General features: G+C 35.7%; 1 long non-coding RNA gene across 1 annotated transcript in view; it reads left to right on the top strand.

Moving 5' to 3' along the window:
- The first annotated feature begins 428 nt into the window (after nucleotides 1-428).
- LOC105463596 (uncharacterized) overlaps nucleotides 429-12,260 on the top strand; it is a 34,377-nt gene continuing 22,545 nt past the window's right edge. Inside the window, exons 1-2 of the long non-coding RNA XR_011620588.1 lie at nucleotides 429-596; nucleotides 939-1,032. This is a non-coding gene — a long non-coding RNA (uncharacterized lncRNA). The remainder of the gene's footprint in view (nucleotides 597-938; nucleotides 1,033-12,260) is intronic.

Genomic DNA, 12,260 nt, shown 5'->3' with positions numbered 1-12,260 from the left:
TGGCAACTGTCATCACTAATGTGACATTGTTCGCCGACTGCACACAGGAACTCTTCGCCTGGCGCTCCAGCCACAAAGACGATGGAGCCAGTGTCCGGGCACTCTTCCTCATAGGTTGGGCTTAGAAATCATGTTCTTATTTAGATTCCGCTCACTTCCCTCTCTTTTTCTTCTTCTCAGTTTCATCATTCAAAAAGCCATGTGAATTTCACACTACCTAAATGAAGTTTTAAAATTATCCAATTCCACCAAAATTTATTCAGAATCTAGTGTGTGCCAGGCATTTTGTTAAGCACTGGGTATGAACAACTAAATAAAATACTCCAGAATCTGATATGTTAGAAGGAATTTAGAAAAGTAAATACATAACTGTAATAAAATTAGGATCGGTCCCACGATAGGATTGTTTTTAAAATGTGAGTGTATAAGTGAGCAAGATTAATTTCATTGGGTAGTGAGAAGATAGGGAGAAACCAGAGAATTGTAAATACATTTGATCTGGTACTTGAAAGAGGTCATGTAGACCAGAAAAGGAAAGATACCCAGATACCTCAAGGTGAGGAACTAGCACTAGGAAGAAGCACGCTGTGTTCAAGGTGAGTAACGAGCTGTTGGGGTGAAGCGGAAGAAAGCAGTCGATGATCTTAAAGCTATGAATTGTAGATAGGTTGTGGATCTGCTGGAAAGCCATAATAAAGAGTTTGTAATTATTTTTTTGTAGTCAGTTGGGAACAAAATGAGATTATGAACGTAACAACATAGTGTGTGCTGTCACTTATGAATTGTGATTGTAACAATTGTGATTTTGGAGAGTGTGGAACATGGCTTGAAAAGGAGCCTTAATATAATAGATAGAAGGTAATTTGATTTGGACATTTGCAGATGTGCCTTTTTAATGCCACCTTCTCTGACATGGAGCTCTTGTTTTAATTTTTCAGTTCTTTGCCCAAGTGACTATGCACTTGTTATGGAACAGGCCCTTTATGTCTAGTTATGTGGGACTGCTGGTGCCAGAAAGAGTCTGTATGTAAGGTGAGATTCCTCTTATTTCAAAACTGCCCTCTGTGGAGGGTGTCCAGTTACCTTTGATAGCCCAGCAAGATTCTAAGAAAAAGAACCAATAATCATTAAATACAGTCTTTCTGTAAACAAGCTCATAACATTGATTGTCTAAGTCTCTTGTAGTGTTTACCTATGCCTGTCTATCTGTATACACAGGTACACAAATACACTCAGAGATGAAGAGTGTAGCCAGTATTTCTCTAATAAAAATACAGTTACCAGAAACAGAGAGAGGGAGTAAGAAATATGCATACAAAGACATCTTCTACAGAGAGAGACACACACATGCTCACTCTTGAAGATACAAAGAACCTAGACTAGCACTTATTTAAAAGTAAAAAGGAATGAAGTACTGAAACATGCTACAGTATGGATGAACCTTGAAAATATTATACTAAATGAAAGAAGCTAGACACAAAAGGTCACTTATTGTATGGTTCCATTTATATCAAATGTCTAGAACAGGCAAATCTATAGAGACAGAAAGATTAGTGGTTGCTAGGGGCTGATGAGAGGAAAAATTGGGGAATGACTGCTTAATGAGTACCATCTTTCTATTTAGGGTGATCAAAATATTCTGTACTTAGTAGTGATGGTTGCATATCCTTGTGAATATATTAAAAAAACACTAAATTGTACAGTTTAAACTGATTAATGCAGTGAATTTTATGTCACATCAATTTTATCCCAATAAAAAAAGAGATACCCATACCCACACACCCCATGGCAAGATATAAGTACAGTAGCTACACACAGCACACACAGAAGAAAAATAAAATTTATACACACAGATGTATACAGAAACATACAAACAGAATCAGCGAGAGACACACTCATAGACAGATATACAGAGAAACAGAAAGAGAGGCAGAGAATGCATGGCCATCAAAGTTGAAGTCAGGGTGCAAAAGACTATTTAGAAAAGTAGGCAAACAACAACTTCAATTTATACATAAATTTCTTAATTAGGCAGTGTTGATATGTCTCAAGAAGAGATTTAGGCCATATAAAGGGTGACTTTTTAAACAGTGGTATTTATCAGACTGTGACAATGACACAGTATGCAAAATGATATTCCAGTCACTAAAGCCAGTTAATTATAGCATAAAGGAATATAAGAATGGGAATAATTAGGATTTTGAACTTGTGGGAATATCTGTTGTCATCATACAGAAGTATTCATCGCTAATGTTCATGACATTGTGTTATGAATAAATAATCAGTGTGTCAATATGGTATGGAAAGGAATAACATTCCTCAGGAATAAATTTAACTAGTTTCCTGTATATAATATTTGGACTTAATTTTCTTAAAGTTGAAGACAGTTTTATTATTTCAGATTATAATATTTTCTTGATAAAGGGCTGTTACAATACTGCCATGCCTTGAAGGCCCGCTATTAATTTTAATAAGAATTTAATAAGTGTAAAATCCTTTGGGAATCTGCAACTGAACATTACCAGATGTTCTGTGTGAGGACAATGTGGTTTAGGTGTAATTGAAAGCTGTTGTGTTATTCTTACCTTTTTGAAAGGAGTTGAGTATGCTGCTAGTATAAACCTTGTTCATGATCATGGCTCTTGCTTGGTTTACTTCTTTTTATTCAAATTGCATCCCTTCCTATTTCTTTGATGCAAACTTTGCATTGGTTCAGAACAGATGTTGTCACTTCCCCAGTAAGTATTGGAAGAATGTAAGAAAAGTTTAAGTTTTATATACTGGAATTGGAGGAGAATAACTGTTCCTTGTAGCAGTTTGACTTCACCTTATCTTTCCAAGGTTATGCACTGTACTACATTTTTGAAAGAAGGCTTCCAGCAAAGTGTCTCCTTATTATGAATGAGGGCCTGTTATTGTTCAAGGAGTTCTGGAAGCCACCTTTTTTCAGCCTCACTTCTTTTATTATCCTCTTTTATCTTGCTCACTTTAATCTTACACCTTTTATTTATGTATTTTTTTTGACTTATAAAATGAGTAAGCTGCAAACAAGGAGGGGTAAAGGCCACATCTCAGACAGTGGCCAATGGAGACTTCTATAAAGCCCAACACTTTTGATGAGGGTTGCAAAGTAAAACACAAAGGTGCTACCATTTCTATGGAAGAGATAAAAGAATGTTTTAAGGATAATAAATATATGTCAAATTAAGAATTATTAAAATTAATGTTTGAGAATTTTATATGTTTATAGAGTTACAGGATGACTATTTTGATAAAGGGAAATGGCCCAAATTCAGGTGATCCTATGTTTTAGGGAACAAGGACTTTCAATGACGAAAGAAAAGGGCTTTGTTTTGGAGCATCTATTTTATTTTGAGAGGCCATATTAGCCACAAACTACACAGACATGGAAAAGTATATTGAATAAATGAAAAGAAAATTGGTTTCCTATTGGTATATAACAAAGATCAATTCCTAACAAATAGGCTGCATAAAGCAGTTCTGTGCTAGTCACCAAATTATCAGCTGCCATAAGTTTTCAACCTTACTGTTTTTCCACAGGGAGTGACATTGTTGATTAGTTACTTTTTAACTCTCTTTTCTTACCCTTTAGGACTTCAGAATTCTCCTCCTGAATCCCTATCTATGTTTTCAAGTCTTTTTCTCAGACTGCTCTTCCTCCATGTGACCCTTAAATGTGGGTGTTTTGCAGAGCTTGGGTTTCAGTGCTACTCATTTCTTGTGCTATGTACTCTCCTTGGACAATATGCTTTTATGGACTCATATATTTAAGATCTCCAAATTTTATAATGTCATTTACATGTATGGTTTTAGCGGACACACATATACTTATGATCTCCAAATTTCTACCTGCAGCTCAGATCTCTTCCAAACGGCCTCTTCTTATTGAATGTTCCACTGGGATGTTCCACAGCCTTCTTAAGTGGCTTAAGTCTTATGTACTGTGTATTTATCTTAAACACAATATGTCCAGAATGGAAATTTTGCATTCAATTTCATTTTCAACTTATTCCTCTTCTAGTTTACGAGCTATCAAAATATTTCTACTTTCTTACCTGTTTTCCCTTGTTTCAAAGTGACCTTAATATGACATTGGTTTAAACTATTTCCCATCTCTTACCTCTGTATTGCCCCTTTTCATTTATTTTCTTGGGCAAATTTCTTATAAGTTTACATACATTATTTCAGTAGCTTTCTAACTCCCATTTTCTAACCCTTCTACCCAGAATTATTTTTTGATTGCTAATATGACCACGTTTAAAATATTTCAGTGGCCTTATATAACTTGCAGGCTACAATCCAGCCACCTTTGTCACACACAAAGTATATGATTTTATGATATCCACTTACTTATTCAGTCTTCTCTTTGCTACTCCTCTATTATGAGCCCAGAGACCCAAACCTAATAAACATCTCTCAGTTTTTCAAATAAGTTATCTTTCCTCTTATGATCATTCCACTGCACACACTATTTCCCTTTTAGATATGCTTCATGAGGCTTCTATTATCCACTGTCAAGACCTAGAATAAGTATCATCCTTCTATAATATCTTCCCTCCCTCTTCCTCCTGCCTAGAATCATTCTTTTCCTTCTTTAACCACCACAGTAATTTTTAATTTATTTACTCTCTCTCATTTCCCACTTTATGCTGCATTTTACATTCCTGAAGGCCAAGAATTTTGTCATATTAATAATAATATAGACAACAATAAAATTAATCCCACTGGTTGGTTTTGAGGACTGAGTAACAGGATATGATATGATTATAAAAGATCACTCTGGAAGCTGTGTGTAGGCTAAGATGTAAGACAAACTACCAGCTTTTATAAGAATCCAGGTAAGATGTGTGTTGATTTAAATCAGAATTGTTGTGGGAAGAGTGGGAGAAAAGTTGTTGATAGGATTTGCTAAAGAATAAGTGCTGTGGGTATGAAAAAAGACGAATGGTGACAAGGATTTTGGTCAGATCAAACAGATGGATAGAGTAGTCACTTTAAAAGCTGAAAGGCAGTGGGAATCAATGAGTTTTGGGGGAGTGTGGAGAATCAGGAGTTGAGTTTCAACATGTAGTTTAAGGTATCTATCAGATATCCAAATGAAAATATGGAGTTAGTAATTAAATATGAGTCTGAAATTTAGCATAGAGTTCTGAGACAGTATAAATTTGACAACTAGCATAGCATAATCTTTCAAATCATGAGGCAGGAGATCATTTAGAAATAAGAGTAGATAAGGAAGGAAAAACCAAGTCTTGGTGACTACAACATTTAAAGGTTATGGAGATTAAGAAAATTCAACAAAAGAGCCTGGGAGGAAGTAAGCAGTCATGTAGATAGAGCACCAAAAGAGCCAAGAGAAAGAAGTGTTCGAAGAAGGAAATGATCAAGTATTTCATATGCTATTAACAAGTCATTATGAGAACACAGACTTGGTCATAATTTTAAAACAAAACCTCACCATTCATTGATTCCAGGAGTACACTTCAGAAACTTGAGAAGTACTGGTATGGGAACTCTGAATATAATATGGAAAAAAAACCCAAATGTAAGGCACAGGAAATAAATGGGAATCTCCTAATTAATCTCAGAATACACACATGCTCCTGCACCATCAGATAAATATGAGGCAACAAGTAACATAAGTAGAGATAATGCCCACCCCTACAATATGTGGGAGAATTGACCAGAACATTTTCTGGAATTTTCTTCAGTAAAAGTAAAGACAACTAGTATTTCAAACTCTTACAATGTAGCTCTACTCCACAGCCTTATTTAAAGTTTCTTTAAAACAATTAATTGTTGAATGAAAGAAGCCGGAAGAAGTTTGTTTGACTTGATTAGGAATGGTAGAGTGGATTTGAGTAACATCCGATATTCACTGGCACTATGTGAACATGCATGCATAATGACATTTTTACAAAAGGTTAATGCATGTATTTTGTAAGCATGGCTTACTTTAAAGCTGTGCAAATTTTCTCCAAGAAATAAAAGAGGAAGTCAGCCTCTATTCTATCAACACTGAATTTAAAATTTCTAGTACAAGACAGTGGAAATACAAATAAACACATATAAATTTTTTTAACTGTGAAGAATAGAATTCTTTTTTAAAAAACTGCAGTTGCTGAGTTTATTATTCCAAATTTAAAGTAATTGAAAATAAGCAATATATTTAAATGATTCTAAATCTAAATGCACAAAAGAATTTTCTGTTCCACTAGTCTCCCCTAGTTGGTCTGTTTTTCCTCCCAAAAGGAAATCAAAATTGCTAGTTAAAATAAAGTATTTTAAGTTCATGTTAACAGATATTTGAGTAACTTCCACATACAGGATACTGTGTTTAATGATGTGGTACCTGCCTTAAAAATTTTTGAAACAATCTGAATCTGGTCTATGGATGACTCCAAACAATACCCTCAGTGACCAGAACTTCAAATCTGAAAGGAGAAAAAGCCGGAGGTATAGCTCTATACTGTTTCATAGTCAGTGACTCTCGGTTAGATTGGTTAGTCAGTGACTCTTGGTTAGATTGGATAGTCAGGAAAGAGGTTTAATTGACTCACAGTTTTGCATGGCTGGGGAGGCCTCAGGAAACTTAGAATCATGGTGAAAGGTGAAGGAGAAGCAAAGCCACATTTTATGTGGCGGCAGGCAAGAAAGAATAGTGTTTGGAGGAACTGTCAGACACTTATAAAACCATCAGATTTCATGACAGCTCACTCACTATTACGAGAACAGCATGGTGGACACTGCCCCCATGTTCCAATCATCTCCTACCATGTTTCTCCCTCAGCATGTGGGGATAATGGGGATTACAATTCAAGATGAGATTTGGGTGGGGACACAAAGCCTAACCGTATCAAGGAGCTTCATCATAATATGGTCAAAATGACACATTCTAACTTCAGCCATTCTTTTCCTTGCCCAATGGGCTCACAAATTGTTCACTGTAGTGGGAATGCAGGTTATGCATGGTTTCAGCAAATGGACTTCAAATCATCACCAGTGACTACCTACAGGTAGTGCTGAATGCCTGATCTGTCAAGAACAGAGATCAACATGTGGGTCCCAACATGACACTGTTCATTGTGGCCAGTGGTCTACTGTGACAGACTGTTACATTAGATTGTTTCCCTCATGGAAAGAGCTGGAATTTTTTCTCATTGACTCTGGATATGGATTTACCTCCCTTTCTTCAATTGTTCTTTCAAAACCAGCAAACATGGACTAACCAATGACTTAGTCACTGTAATGGCAATCCCCAAACATTTCTTCTGACGAAGTGACCCATTTTACATAAGATAACGTGTGACAGTAGGCTTATGGTTGTGGAATTCACTGGTTTTACCATGTTTTCCATCAACTTGAGGTATCTGGTTTTGATAAATATATGAAGTGACATTTTGAAGACTCAGTTTTGGTGGCAGTTTGGGCAACACTTTGGAAGCTGGGGTAAGGGCCATCAGAATATGGTATATGCTCTAAATTAGCCTTCAATTTATGGCAGTGTTTTTCCCATGGTCAAAATGCATAAGTATAGGAATTAAGATGTAGAAATGAAAGTGAATTCTCTCACTGTTACTTTTAGTGATCTGATAGTGACATTTTTGCTCCTTTCTCCCTAACTTTGGGTTCTGCTGGTTGAGAAGTCTTCATTACCAAGAGGTAAATCATTCCACCAGGGGCATAGGAATGGTTCTATTAAACTGCAAGTTGAGATCCCCTCAACCTTTGGCAGGTTCTTACACGTGTGGATAAACAGGCAAATAAGGTTATTGTACTGGCTAATGGTGATTAACCCTAACTAACATGAGGAAATTGATTTTCTACTGCACAGTAGGTTAAAGAGGAGTCTGTATGGGAATGCAGGAAATCTTCTGGGAAACTTCATAGTAGTTTCAATTTCTACAGTTAAAGTCAATGAATAAACTACAACAATTCCATACACACAAAATGACTAATGGCCTGACCCTTGAGAAATGAAACTTTGGGTCACTCTACATGCCAAGGTGCTTGGTGTGGGCAAACTATACATGAAATTGGCAGTGAAAGAAAGACATTAGAATATTAGCTGTTATGCATCCAGTTTTCAGAAATGAGTACCATAATAATCACAAGTTTTTTTCCTTATTGATTTGATATGAAAATATTTGTGTCTATTTTAATGATTTTTTCCTTCTACCACTCTCCTATGATCGAACATAACAAGTAACAATAATAGCTAACCTCAAACATTAGCATTTAACTTACAGGATGTCAAAGAGGGACATGATTGTCCTAGATGGTAAATAATATCATTCAAAAAGTATGACTGCATCCTTTTTGGGGAGAAGGTTAGCATATTTTTGGTTGTACAAAGGATAGTGAATACATGATTTTGATATTGTTTTTGTGGAGAAATTAAGTATGATGAAAAGGGATATATATGATGCTAAATTAATAAATGATGGACTGTGATAATTTTATAGTATGTTCACTTAGCTAATCTGGGGCTACTTTTCTGGAATTCTCTACCCTGGGTTGGGGTTGATTACAAGAGAAATTTGTGTGGGATTTGGGAAGTAGAAGAAAAGCAGCAGCCGGGTTCACCCTCAGCAGGTTGGTGTAGCATCAGGCACCATTTTACTATTTGTACATTGTTGTGGATCTGCAGGTTCACCTCCAAGTTTTGCTGGATCTTTTTTTTTTTTTTTTTTTAATCTTCTTCAAACCCTGGGAACCATTTGTTACCAGCATCATGTTGAAGCACCATAGAGCTGCGGAAAACTGCAGCACTGAGGTTGGAGGCCAGAGGCTTGGAGGAGATATGAGATCAGGGAAGGTTCTGGTGAAAGACAGATGAAGGTTTGTTTATCCTTGTAGACTTAAGCTCGTCCTCATGGACTTCAGGTTGTTCTTGCCTTCCCCTTATTTATATTTATCTTCCCTTCCTGACTGCTGGTCCAGTTTGTTTCAGGGCCAGCACTACAGACAGGGATAACAGATGGGCTTGAAGTAAATAAACCTCTAAATAAGCCCTTATATTACCCATACAGGTTCTGCTACTCTGATAAAACAAAACTAATAAATATTCAAGTCAAAAAGATACACGTGTATAAAAGTAACTATAAGATGGTATGAATATATATATAACATATTCTATCATATTGAAATAACAGGAGAAAGAGAGAGAGAAGGAGGAAGAGAGAGAGAGGGAGAGAGAGACCCAGGGGATATTGAAAAAGATTTTGTGGAGGGAGTGGTATTTCCTCCTCTGAACCTGAATGAATGAATGGAATTTCTACTGGCATGAGTAAAATAAAAATAGAGATAAGGAAGTTATTATCTACCACATATTTAATGACTTCCAGGTATTAGTACAACGGGAAAGAAGGCAGGAACAATTCCTGATGTTTTGGAATTTATAGTCTAGCAGAGATGATTCATGTTGAAAATGTAATGCACTTCATCTAGTGAAGGATTCTAAGTATGTGCTGCATATTTCACTGTAATTCTAACTAAATAATACTTATATGGTTAGCTGAGCTGAATCTTGAATTCCCTAATATTTTCCCAATATGCTTAACTTTTGTAAGATACCAATAACAAGGTATAAGGAAGAAGTCTCTGGGCTTTTGGTTTCCTGTCCTTGATTCCCATTCTCACTCTTTCTACCAGCTGCTCTCTGCCAGCTGTCTCTACTATTCCCTGAAACAGCTGTTGCACAGGCCACCAACACTCTAATTGCCAACTCTCACACATAAGTTGGTTTTTACTTTATTTGACATTACTTTGCCATTTGACATTGTGGTCATTCCTTTCTTCTTTAAATTATCTCAGGCCCTGACACTACTATCTCTTGGCTTTCCTTTTATTCTTCTGCTTCTTTTTAATCTGCTCGATTTTTGTATTTAATATTTGGTTAATGGCACCTAAAAGTGCCAAAAATGACCTGAAAGCCAATTTATCACTCTTTTTATCTATCATTCTATACATCCAATTGGTGATTAAGTCTTGTGCTAGTAAACTGTTGAATTCCTTTGTGATTTGTTCCCTCCTATTCAATTTGACTCTCCCTGACTTATATTAACTGCACAAGCCTTATTCCTCAGCCTCTATGAAACCCTTCTTTCTTATCTATCTGCTCTATTTTTATCTTTCTCTAATCTACTCCTCACATGGCTATCAGACTTATATTCCTAAAATGCAAATGTGATAATATAAGCACTCTCCTTATTCCTCAGGGACCTCAAGATAAGTATCAGATGTCTTAAAATGACATAGAAAGCCCTGTGTAATTTGGCACCTTACTACCTCTTAATATTCAAATTCCAATACATACTCTCACCCCTCCAACCATGTCAAATAACTGAAACATCCCCAATTATTCTATAATCTCTGTATCTCTTTAAAAATAATCTTCTGCCTCTTTGTCCACTCAAACACTCAATCATGCTTCAATAGTAAATTGTAAGATCATAATTAGCTTATTCCTTTATTCAGTCAAAATTGATTGACCACCTTCCATGTGCCATATACTATTCTCTTGCTCTCCTCCATAAAGCCTTACCTTTTTAATTGCTCTGTTTTCCCTTGGCTTTCCTCCCTGTTGTTTTGTGCTATCCACTGATTAGTCCTGGATATTCACTGCTATTCACTGCCATTTGGGTTCAAGTTCTCTCCTCTACAATTAACATCTTGTGCACACATGTATCTTTGCAATTAACTGTGTCATAACTTGTGATTCCCTTTTTTTGCCTCTCCTATTATATTGTAAGCTTGTTTATGGAAGGAATTGTATCTTTGTATATTGTATGTATGTATGTCATTTCATTGACTAGTATGATTTCTGCTTCTTTATAATTTCTTAATACATATTTTTCTGAATGGAGATGATTTAGAATCAAAAGACCTGATGGAATGAATTATTTCATCTCTCCGAGGCCCACCTATAAAACAAAATAAAGAGAAAAGCAAGAGTAATAATTGCTCTGAACATTTATATGGACTCTGGGAATTCAGATGAGACATTGTAGAATAAAATATTTTTAAAATAGCAAAGAATTATTATTTTATTTCACTTTGGTTACAAGGAGTAAGGCTGTGCAGGTAACTTCAAAGAATGGTTTTATGGAAAGAGCATAACTGCAGTTCTGCTCCAGGGCTAAGCTAAGCCTTTTTTGTCAGTCTGTGTCTATATAGCCTTTATCTCTGCATTTCACAGTGTTTCTAGCACCGTCACATCTTCATGCTTCTTTTGTGGATTCTATTACGTCCATGACTGGGACTCTAGTTATCACTACCTGGTAACTAGGGCCAGTAAATAGAGAGAGGAGAATTCACTACATAACCCTGCCATCAGTATAATTGTCTCATGCTCTTGGATGCTCTCATTTGACACTCCTATTGTATCACTAGTTTACTTAGCAAGTCTATTTAATTTCCTTCTCATATGCAATTCTTGCTTTGTACAGATACCTTTTTTACCTATTTTTCTACTTAATAGCTTCTGCTAACTAAAAGGTTTATCTCCTAAATAGGTTTGTTTTCTACATGACCTTTTCATAGCCTCATAGTCTCTTTTCTATATATTTCTTTAATTACAATCATAGAAATATTAGTTATCTCTATATTTTCAATTTCAGATTCTAAATAATTGACCAAGCTTTGGACTAAATTCTTTTATGCTAGATCACCTCACTGATCTGCTCAGCTTGTCCACAAGATGTCCATGCCAGGTCATATCTTCTGGGATATAATGTTGGGTCACCTGGTGGTTGACAATGGCCTTAAATATCAGGGCTTGACTGGGTGATAACATGATTGACACATTTAGTATAATTTTATAAGTCTAGAATTTTTTGTTGAATAATGATGATGATGGAATCTATATAGCTATGTATTATTAAACTGATGAAAAATACTTTAGCAGAAGTATGATTAATTGGATATTCTTATATACAGGCATACCTCATTTTATTGTGCTTTGCAGACACATTTTTTACAGATTGAAAGTATGTGACAACCCTGCTTTAAGCAAGTCTGTTGGTGTTGTTTTTCGAACAGTATGTGTTCACTACCTGTCTCTGTGTCACATTTTGGTAATTCTTACAATATTTCAACCTTTTTCATTATTATTATATCTGTTATGGTGACCTGCAATTAGCGATCTTTGATGCTACTATTATAATTGTTTTGGGACACCATAAACTGCACTTATATAAGACAGGGAACTTAATCAATAAATGTTACATATGTTCTGA

The sequence above is a fragment of the Macaca nemestrina genome, chromosome 3 (assembly GCF_043159975.1).
Source record: "Macaca nemestrina isolate mMacNem1 chromosome 3, mMacNem.hap1, whole genome shotgun sequence".
Classification (NCBI taxonomy): Eukaryota; Metazoa; Chordata; class Mammalia; order Primates; family Cercopithecidae; genus Macaca; species Macaca nemestrina.
The sequence above is the reverse complement of the archived record's forward strand: the minus strand, read 5'-3'. Positions and strand labels throughout refer to the sequence as shown.